The following is an 11,117-nucleotide window of genomic DNA, read 5'->3' as shown; positions in this document are numbered from 1 at the left end:
CATTCATAATTATACAGTCATCGCTCTGACCCAATACTCTGACCTAAACGCATGAAACAGCAAAGCTACCAAAACCCAATGAGCGGTGACAATGCAGTTACTGGTCTGCAGACTAAATAGTTTCTCTAATTACCATGGACAAAATAAAATGGCATGCCCATAGCATAACAAGTTACTGAAGCTATGGACATTATTTTTAACAACTTTTCCCCAGTATTGCTTAGCATGATGTAGCTCTTTTAAAATTGTATTTTATTTCATCTTTATAAAAAAATTCTTATTTACAATGACGGCCTACCAAAAGGCAAAAGACTTCCTGCGGGGAAGGGGGCTGGGATTAAAAATAAAAATGACAAGAGAGACTGCCTTTTGGTAGGCCGTCATTGTAAATAAGAATTTGTTCTTAATTGACTTGCCTAGTTAAATAAAGGTTAAATAAAATTAAAAAAGAGACACCACAACACTACATAAAGAGACCTAAGACAACAACATAGCATAGCTCTCGAGAACCCAAGCAGACCAAAGGTGGTTTACAGCCGGTCCCAAATGCGATGCAGTTGGAGTCATGATAAGGGCAAAGCATTTCCACGAACATCACTGAAGTTGGGTTCAATTAGTGCAATTTAGTTTCAGACAGATACATTATTGGAATATCTAACAAATTATGCCGAGGGTCATAACTAAGCTATTACAGATTGACCAATTGTGAGTCCTACTATTCTATGTCAACACCCCAAAGAAAAGGAAAACAGACCATGTATTGTATCAGTGATATTAGTAGGCCTAATATGAAGTGCTTTGAGAGACTAGTCAAGGATCATATCACCTCCACCCTACCTGACACCCTAGACCCAGTCCAATTTCCTTACCACCCCAATAGGTCCACAGACGACGCAATTGCAATCACACTGCACACTGCCCTAACCCATCTGGACAAGAGGAATACCTATGTAAGAATGCTGTTCATCGATTACAGCTCAGCATTTAACACCATAGTACCCTCCAAACTCGTCATTAAGCTCGAGACCCTGGGTCAGGCCTCCGCCCTATGCAACTGGGTCCTGGACTTTCTTGTTCAAATATTTTTTTTATTGAACACATACTCAAGAATGGTGTATAGGTATAAAAGACAAGTTTACAGTTCTTATCTAAACATAAGAGAACAGACATTAATCAAAAGACCCAGAGTTCTGGGCACAAAACAAATATTACAAAACAAGACATACAAAACAAGGACAGGTAGAAAGAAAAAAGGGTCGATGTAGCCCCCCCACTTTATCCCCCCCTTCTTCCACCCTATACCCCTCCCATCTGCTCGGGTGGCGGGGCCAACACATGCTGCCCAAAGGTAGATTACCATATGACAATTGAGAGTGCGTTATGAAGTGCAAATTCACAGCACCGCCTGGTCCAAGTAAGAGAGGAAAGGCTGCCAGATTTGTTCAAATGTTGATAATTTATTGTTCAGAATATATCTAATTCTTTCTAAGTGTACAGTGTTTGCCAATTCGCTGAGCCATAATTTGGTAGAGGGCGCTTCCCTCTTTTTCCAAAACAACAAGATTCGTTTTTTTGCCGAAATGAGACTGTAAGAGATGAGTTGTTTTTGGGAGTTGGTTAATCCGTTTAGGGAATCGGACACTCCCAGGATTATCAGAAGCGGGTCTGGGTCTATTGAAGTCTCCAGAACTTCAGAGAGGACCCCAAAAATTCCACACCAATACCCATACAAGTTAGAGCATAGGGAAAGCAGTGGAGTAGTGTACCCTGCTCAGCCTGACATTTATCACACATAGGGGATGTACCAGGAAATATCCTATGTAGTTTGGTTTTGGAATAGTGTAATCTGTGTAATACCTTGAATTGTATGAGACGATGTCTGGAGTTGATGGAGCATGTGTGGATATACTCCAAGCTGTCCTCCCAGTCTGCCACCGAAATATCAGTCCCTAGTTCTTCCTCCCATTTTGCCTTAATGGCATCAGTAGAGGATGCGCTAACAGATTGAAAAGCGTCATATATACGAGATATCAGTTTGTCTGAGGTGGGGCATATTTTTATGCATCCGTCAAACATGGAAGGTTTAGCATTCCCAAATGTTGGGAGGTGTTTTCTAACATAGTCTCTAATCTGTAGGTATCTGAAAAAGTTACTTCTGGGAAGATTATAAGTTTCCCTCAGCGATTCAAAGGAAGCAAAGGTTCCCCCTATATATAAATCACCTATGGTACTTATCCCCAACTCTCCCCACCGCTCAAAGGTGTTATCAAGGTTAGAGGGGGCAAAGGAGGGATTCCTGGCAACAGGAAGCATGAATGATATTGGTCTAAGCTCAAAGTGGACTTTAATTTGCTTCCAGATTCGGACTGTGCTATGTATAATAGGATTGTTACGGTAAAGTGACATCTCCAGATTGACAGGTGACAAAATCACAGCACCAATAGAGAAGGGGTGACACTCCTCACGCTCCATACTAAGCCAGCTGGGTGGCGGGTGTGCGTCATCCAGCAAAAACGTAACAGCGAGGAGGTTGGCGGCCCAGTAGTAAAATATAAAGTTTGGGAGAGACAATCCTCCTTCCATCTTGGATTTACAGAGGTGTTTTTTACCTATCCTGTGTGTTTTATAATCCCAGATGAAAGGATTGATAATAGAGTCCAGTTGTTTATGAAAGGATTTAGGTATGAATATTGGGATGTTCTGGTATAGGTAGAGCAGTTGTGGGAGGAAGACCATTTTAATGGCATTAATTCTTCCGAGCAGAGAAATTGGGAGAGTTCTCCAAAATTGTATGTTTGCCTTAAGTTTTTGCATCAGAGAGGGGAAATTCTCTTTAAATAGTAAGGAGTATTGTTTGGTAACTACAATTCCAAGGTAGGTAAATTCATCTGAAGATAGCTTAACTGGAAGATGTTCTAGCCAGGAGGTTTATTGCAACCGTATGGGCATTAATTCACTCTTGTTCCAATTTATTCTGTATCCCGAGAAGGTACCAAACAAATTAATCACCTCCAGAATAGCTGGAATACTATCTTGGGGTTCTGTTACATAGAGGAGAATGTCATCTGCGTATAGGGAAATCTTATTTAGAGTATCTTTAGTATTATAGCCGTGTATTGCTGCGTGAGATCTGATCGCTTGAGCGAGAGGTTCAATAATTAGGGCGAAGAGCATAGGCGACAGCGCACAACCCTGCCTTGTCCCTCTGTAAAGGTTAAATCGGGGCGACAATGATTGGTTAGTGAGTATTCTCCCGTTACTCTCTCCTCTTCCATCCTATCATCTCTTCCCTCTGCTCAAACCTTCTCCAACCTATCTCCTGATTCTGCCTCCTCAACCCTCCTCTCCTCCCTTTCTGCATCCTTTGATTTTCTCTGTCCCCTATCCTCCAGGCCGGCTCGGTCCTCCCCTCCTGCACCGTGGCTCGACGACTCACTACGAGCTCACAGAACAAGGCTCCGGGCAGCCGAGCGGAAATGGAGGAAAACTCGCCTCCCTGCGGACCTGGCATCCTTTCACTCACTCCTCTCTACATTCTCCTCTTCTGTCTCTGCTGCTAAAGCCACTTTCTACCACTCTAAATTCCAAGCATCTGCCTCTAACCCTAGGAAGCTCTTTGCTACCTTCTCCTCCCTCCTGAATCCTCCTCCCCCTCCCCCCTCCTCCCTCTCTGCGGATGACTTCGTCAACCATTTTGAAAAGAAGGTTGACGATATCCGATCCTCGTTTGCTAAGTCAAACGACACCGCTGGTCCTGCTCACACTGCCCTACCCTGTGCTTTGACCTCTTTCTCCCCTCTCTCTCCAGATGAAATCTCGCGTCTTGTGACGGCCGGCCGCCCAACAACCTGCCCACTTGACCCAACCTTCTCCAGACCATTTCCGGAGACCTTCTCCCCTTCCTCACCTCGCTCATCAACTCATCCTTGACCGCTGGCTACGTCCCTTCCGTCTTCAAGAGAGCGAGAGTTGCACCCCTTCTGAAAAAACCTACACTCGATCCCTCCGATGTCAACAACTACAGACCAGTATCCCTTCTTTCTTTTCTCTCCAAAACTCTTGAACGTGCCGTCCTTGGCCAGCTCTCCTGCTATCTCTCTCGGAATGACCTTCTTGATCCTAATCAGTCAGGTTTCAAGACTGGGCATTCAACTGAGACTGCTCTTCTCTGTGTCACGGAGGCTCTCCGCACTGCTAAAGCTAACTCTCTCTCCTCTGCTCTCATCCTTCTAGACCTATCTGCTGCCTTTGATACTGTGAACCATCAGATCCTCCTCTCCACCCTCTCCGAGTTGGGCATCTCCGGCGCGGCCCACGCTTGGATTGCGTCCTACCTGACAGGTCGCTCCTACCAGGTGGCGTGGCGAGAATCTGTCTCCGCACCATGCGCTCTCACCACTGGTGTCCCCCAGGGCTCTGTTCTAGGCCCTCTCCTATTCTCGCTATACACCAAGTCACTTGGCTCTGTCATATCCTCACATGGTCTCTCCTATCATTGCTATGCAGACGACACACAATTAATCTTCTCCTTTCCCCCTTCTGATAACCAGGCGGCGAATCGCATCTCTGCATGTCTGTCAGACATATCAGTGTGGATGACGGATCACCAGCTCAAGCTGAACCTTGGCAAGACGGAGCTGCTCTTCCTCCCGGGGAAGGACTGCCCGTTCCATGATCTCGCCATCACGGTTGACAACTCCCTTGTGTCCTCCTCTCAGAGTGCTAAGAACCTTGGCGTGATCCTGGACAACACCCTGTCGTTCTCCACTAACATCAAGGCGGTGACCCGATCCTGTAGGTTCATGCTCTACAACATTCACAGAGTACGACCCTGCCTCACACAGGAAGCGGCGCAGGTCCTAATCCAGGCACTTGTCATCTCCCGTCTGGATTACTGCAACTCGCTGTTGGCTGGGCTCCCTGCCTGTGCCATTAAACCCCTACAACTCATCCAGAACGCCGCAGCCCGTCTGGTGTTCAACCTTCCCAAGTTCTCTCACGTCACCCCGCTCCTCCGCTCTCTCCACTGGCTTCCAGTTGAAGCTCGCATCCGCTACAAGACCATGGTGATTGCCTACGGAGCTGTGAAGGGAACGGCACCTCCATACCTTCAGGCTCTGATCAGGCCCTACACCCAAACAAGGGCACTGCGTTCATCCACCACTGGCCTGCTGGCCCCCCTACCTCTGAGGAAGCACAGTTCCCGCTCAGCCCAGTCAAAACTGTTCGCTGCCCTGGCACCCCAATGGTGGAACAAGCTCCCTCACGACGCCAGGACAGCGGAGTCAATCACCACCTTCCGGAGACACCTGAAACCCCACCTCTTTAAGGAATACCTAGGATAGGATAAAGTAATCCTTCTAACCCCCCCCTCCTTAAAAGATTTAGATGCACTATTGTAAAGTGGTTGTTCCACTGGATATCATAAGGTGAATGCACCATTTTGTAAGTCGCTCTGGATAAGAGCGTCTGCTAAATGACTTAAATGTAATGTAATATTCTCGCACAGGGGTTCCTATATAAAAGCTGGATCCACTTTATGAACCCATCCCCAATATTACATTTCTGTAGGACCTTGAATAGATAGGGCCACTCAACTTGGTCAAAGGCCTTTTCAGCGTCAAGAGATATAACGGCAAGGTCCACGTTAGGTAACCTCTGAGAATACATAATGTTGAATAGGCGCCTGAGATTGAAGAATGAGTTTCTGTTAGGGATAAAGCCAGTCTGGTCTGAATGGACCAATTTGCCAATTAAAGTGCTAAGCCTGTTAGCCAAAGTTTTTGCTAAAATCTTTTGGTCTGTATTAAGGAGGGATATTGGTCTGTATGACCCTACCTCTTCCGGATCCTTACCCTTCTTATGTATAACTGTAATAAACGCCTCATCCAAAGTGAATGGGAGCACTCCATCCTCGTTGGCCTGAACCAGCATTTTGTGTAGGTAGGGAGAGAGCATGTTGCTGAATGTTTTGTAGAATTCACCCGGGTATCCATCTGGGCCCGGGGTCTTGCCACTCTTTAGAGATTTTATTGTTTCTCTAATTTCTTCAAGAGATATTTCCTTATTCAGGAAGTTAGAGTCTTCCTGGTTCAGGGCGGGAAGATTACAGTCCTCCAAAAAGTTTTGCATAATTAAGGTAATTGTATTTAAATTTGAAAGACATCATTTTTTTATGTTTCTCCCTAGATGGGTGTCTAGCATTCTCCCTATCCAGTAAGTGAATTTGTCCCTCCAGTTCTACCAATTCTCTTCTGTTTTGCCTACTCCTGGCAGTCTGAAAGGAGATGATACAGCCTCTCAAATAATCCTTCAGCATTTCCCACAGTAATTCTGGGGAAGTCTCTGTGTTGTCGTTGGTATCAAAGAAAAATGTATTTTGGTCTTTAAGATGTTCACAGAATGTTGGTTCTGTGAGGAGCTGAGGATTCAACCTCCAGACCCTCTCGTTTGGTACGATGTCACCCAATCTCAGGGAGAAGGTGAGTGGACTGTGGTCAGAGATTATAATATCATGATATCTCACATTACAGGTATAGGGGAGTTTAGCATCAACCAAAAAGTAGTCAATTTGAGTATAAACATTGTGAACATGAGAGTAAAAGGAGTATTCCCTACCCGTAGGGTTAGAGATCCTCCATATATCAAATAAGTTCGAATTTTTTATGTAGGTATTCAAGAATTCGCTTGAATAGGAGGTAGGGGTTCGCCGGGTAGAGGATCTATCCAAATATTGGTCTAGTACACAGTTGACGTCCCCTCCAATGACCAGGTTAGTATGGGAGATATCTGGAATCAGGGCAAGGACTCTTTTGAAAAAAGAGGGGTTATCAATGTTTGGCCCATAGATATTTAGTAGAGTTACAGAAGTAGAGTGGATCTCTCCTATTACGATCACATAACGACCCTCTTTGTCCACAATAGTGGTTTTATGTTGAAAGGGAATTCCTTTCCGTACCAGAATCGCTGTGCCTCTCGTTTTGGCAGAGAAGTTAGAGTGATACACTTGCCCCACCCACTTACATTTAAGTCTGCTATGAGAATTGTTTTTCAGATGGGTTTCTTGCAAAAATATAATATCAGACGAGAGTGCTTTCAAGTGGGCTAGGACCTTGCCTCTCTTAATTGGTTCATTTAAACCCTTGACATTCCAGGAAGTGAATGTAAGCCCCGCCCTCCTCTCATTTGTAGTTCCTATGGTGGCCTGCATAGCATGTAAGTTACTAAAAAGGTAAGAAAGCGCACCAAATCATCACGATCAGCATATGTAGCACCTACACCCGAGCAGTATCCAACCCACCCCTCCCCCCCTGCAAGCACCTTTACTCTCCACCCTGTTCCCCTACTTTCCCCAACATTTACCCCTCCCATCAACCCACATTTAACACATTGTCTGGCCGATGCCAAAAAAGCACGGCGCCACCTCGAACAAGAGGTAAAACAAAAATAAAATCCCAACTGTACGTTCACCTCTCACTATCCTAGAACTTCTACTAACATCTGAACTGAGGAGGCTCCCGCGCTTAAAGTGTTCAGATAGCATCTATTAAACCTAAACAGAATAAGTTGCAACTTAAACATATTGTGCACTTAAGCTTCATCTTGGGTCAATCCCTGAGATAAGCAAGATATAGTATCACAAGATTACATTGCTAAGCAATTCCGGTCTAAACATAAACCATCAGCAACCGACATAGACAGCAGTACAATTACATATTGTGGGTTAGGAGATGGGAACAAGGATTCAAGGGAACAAAATACAATTAAAAATAAAAAAAATAAAAAAATATATAGTTTTTCTTGTGAAGAAAAAAAAAAAGAAAAAAAGAAAATTGAACAAATTATCTTTTTAATAACTAAAAAAACAATAGTGAGATATATATATATATATATATATATATATACACACACATACACATATATATACATATATATACACACACATACACACATACATACACATACACACATACATACACATACACACATGTACATATACATACGCACACACATCCATACACATACACACATGTACATATACATACATACACACACGTGCACACACATCCACATATATACACACCCATGTGCATACCTACCTACACACACCCACGCGCAAGTATATACACGCATACCCACATACGTACACACGTGCATACACATACACACACTTACGCACATACACATCTACGTACACATACACACACATCCCAAAAAATCTACATACACACCCCAGAAAAGTAATCTACACTAATTTAAAATATACACATACCTAATACTAAAATGCTAAGAGAAAATAATAATAAAGTACACATAGTAATTACATGTACGCACACCTACACAGACACAAGCACCACGGAGGTCTGGTGGGAATCTAATCGTGAGGGCGGGCCAGGCTATGACAAAGGCAGAACAGCACAAAACATGAACTTGCTATCCAGGTGTCTGCGTCTGCCCCTTCCGAGCCATCACCCCCAGACCCCCGCAAGCAATAAATAACTGGTATGGTAAAAGGAATAATGTAAGAATTGAAAAATAAATAACGAAACAAAACAAAAATGGGGGAATATAAGTATATCCATCCGAAAGTGTCAATGATCAGACCTGGAAGGCCTCCCAAACAGGCACCACCCCGAACCCAGTCGGAATTAAAGTGAAATTGACGTTAAATGAGAGCTCTAACCGCCCTCCATTGGTCAGCTCAGCGTGTTACATGTTCGGCAGGCCTTGTTGAGACCGTTTAGTACGGTTTCACCCGTTATGGTATAGTATGGGTTCAAGTCCATGAGCAGACCCTAACACACAATGACAAGGCACTCTAACCTGTACGGGGGATTGGCGTATATTCCCGGATAAACTTCTCTGCGTCCAAAACCGAGGAGAGCCAAATCTTCTCTCCGGAAGGCGGGGTAATTCTTAGTCTTGCAGGGAAGAGCAAGGCTGGGCAAAGATGGAGTTTGTAGAGTTTGGTCATGACATCTCTGTAGCCGGCGCGGTGCTTTGCCACATCGGGCGCATAATCCTCATAGACACGTAAGGGGTGCCCTTTATGTAACAGGTTGCCCCTCATTCGAGCCTCGCGCAGGATAAGATCCTTGGTCTTGAAACTGTGACAACAGATGATTACTGGGCGAGGACGTTGGCCCGGTCGAGGCACTGGGACAAGGGCGCGATGTGCACGGTCCAGTTGGGGATCTGAAGCCAAAACATCTGATCCCATTGCATCCTTCAATAGCTTGGCAAAGGGGTCGGTGGGGCGAGAGCCAGCCTCTACCCCCTCTGCCAGACCAACAACGCGAAGGTTATGACGTCTGGATCGGCCCTCCAGGTCGACCACTTTCACAGAAAGCCTCTGCACACTATCCTGCAATGACGTGCATAGCTTCTCCAACTCGTCGATCCTACCAGCGTTGAATTCAGAAGCTTTCTCAAGGTCCACAATACTCTGGCCCTGCGAGGCGACCGTTCGAATGGTGCTCTCAATTTTAGTGTCCAGTTCAGCGATAGTAGCCTTAAGATCCTCAGCTATAGCAACACGTAGTTCTCCCAAAGCCCGGGTAAGTTCTGTAAGTGTCACGTTGTTACCTGTGCCTTCCGCCATGTCTGTCTCGTTGTTTGGCGGGGAGTAGGCCTCCGAAGTGGATTTATTGTCCTTTGGTCGCTTATTACTCGGCATTTTCACATAGAAAGTTACAATATTGTATTAGAAAGAAACGTTTGTTGTAAAAAGTGCTATAAAGTAGGTTAGGTTAGATTATTTGCAAAAAAGTTGCAGGAGCCTCTCACACACAGCCGTTCACTCCAACATGCTAGCTCCGCCCCCGGTCCTGGACTTTCTGACGGGCCACCCCCAGGTGGTGAGGGTAGAAAACAACATCTCCACCCCGCTGATCCTCAACACTGGGGCCCCACAAGGGTGCGTTCTCAGCCCTCTCCTGTACTCCCTGTTCACCCATGACTGTGTTGCCATGCACGCCTCCAACTCAATCATTAAGTTTGCAGACGACACTACAGTGGTAGGCCTGATTACCAACAATGACGAGACGGCCTACAGGGAGGAGGTGAGGGCCCTCGGAGTGTGGTGTCAGGAAAATAACCTCACACTCAACATCAACAAAACAAAGGAAATGATCGTGGACTTCAGGAAACAGTAGAGGGAGCACCCCCCTATCCACATTGACGGGACAGTAGTGGAGAAGGTGGAAAGTTTGAAGTTCCTTGGCGTACACATCACGGACAAACTGAAATGGTCCACCCACACAGACAGCGTGGTGAAGAAGGTGCCTCTTCAACCTCAGGAGGCTGAAGAAATTTGGCTTGTCACCAAAAACACTCACAAACCTTTACAGATGCACAACCGAGAGCATTCTGTCGGGCTGTATCACCGCCTGGTATGGCAACTGCTCCACCCACAACCGTAAGGCTCTCCAGAGGGTAGTGAGGTCTGCACAACGCATTACCCGGGGCAAACTACCATCACTAACATTGAGTGGCTGCTGCCAACATACTGACTCAAATCTCTAGCCACTTTAATAATAGAAAATTTGATGTAAAAAATGTATCACTAGTCACTTTAAACAATGCCACTTTATATGATGTTTACATATCCTACATTACTCAACTCATATGAATATACTGTACTCTATACCATCTACTGCATCTTGCCTATGCCGTTCACCTGTGTGTATAAGGTAGTTGTTGTGAAATTGTCAGATTACTTGTTAGATATTACTGCACGGTCAAAACTAGAAGCACAAGCATTTCACTACACTCGCATTAACATCTGCTAACCATGTGTATGTGACCAATACAATTTGATTTGATTTGATCAGATCTAGGCTAAGATTTTTTCTTGGTTTGCTGCTCTTGAAGCATTTTTATTCATGTGTAGGGCATATCATGATTATACATGTCTACAACAACTTATAATGAGTTATGATCATATGACCATATTATAACACATTATTCCATCCTTGAACATCAGCCTTCACAAATTAGGTTTGTAAAGTGAAGTCAATGTCTGTAATATTTTACAAGAAAAAACCCTAATGGAGTATTAGGGACTTGTGTAATAACACTGTAATCACACTAGTTATAACATAGCAAATTAGAATTAA

General features: G+C 44.7%; 1 long non-coding RNA gene across 1 annotated transcript; it reads left to right on the top strand.

The window, feature by feature from the left end:
• The first annotated feature begins 6,183 nt into the window (after positions 1-6,183).
• Positions 6,184-7,390, top strand: LOC123729332 (uncharacterized). The gene is made up of 2 exons (XR_006761099.1): positions 6,184-6,482; positions 6,672-7,390. It is a non-coding gene; the product is annotated as an uncharacterized lncRNA (long non-coding RNA).
• Positions 7,391-11,117: the final 3,727 nt, after the last annotated feature.

Source organism: Salmo salar, chromosome ssa20, assembly GCF_905237065.1.
Source record: "Salmo salar chromosome ssa20, Ssal_v3.1, whole genome shotgun sequence".
Classification (NCBI taxonomy): domain Eukaryota; kingdom Metazoa; phylum Chordata; class Actinopteri; order Salmoniformes; family Salmonidae; genus Salmo; species Salmo salar.
This window is presented reverse-complemented; position numbering and strand designations above follow the sequence as displayed.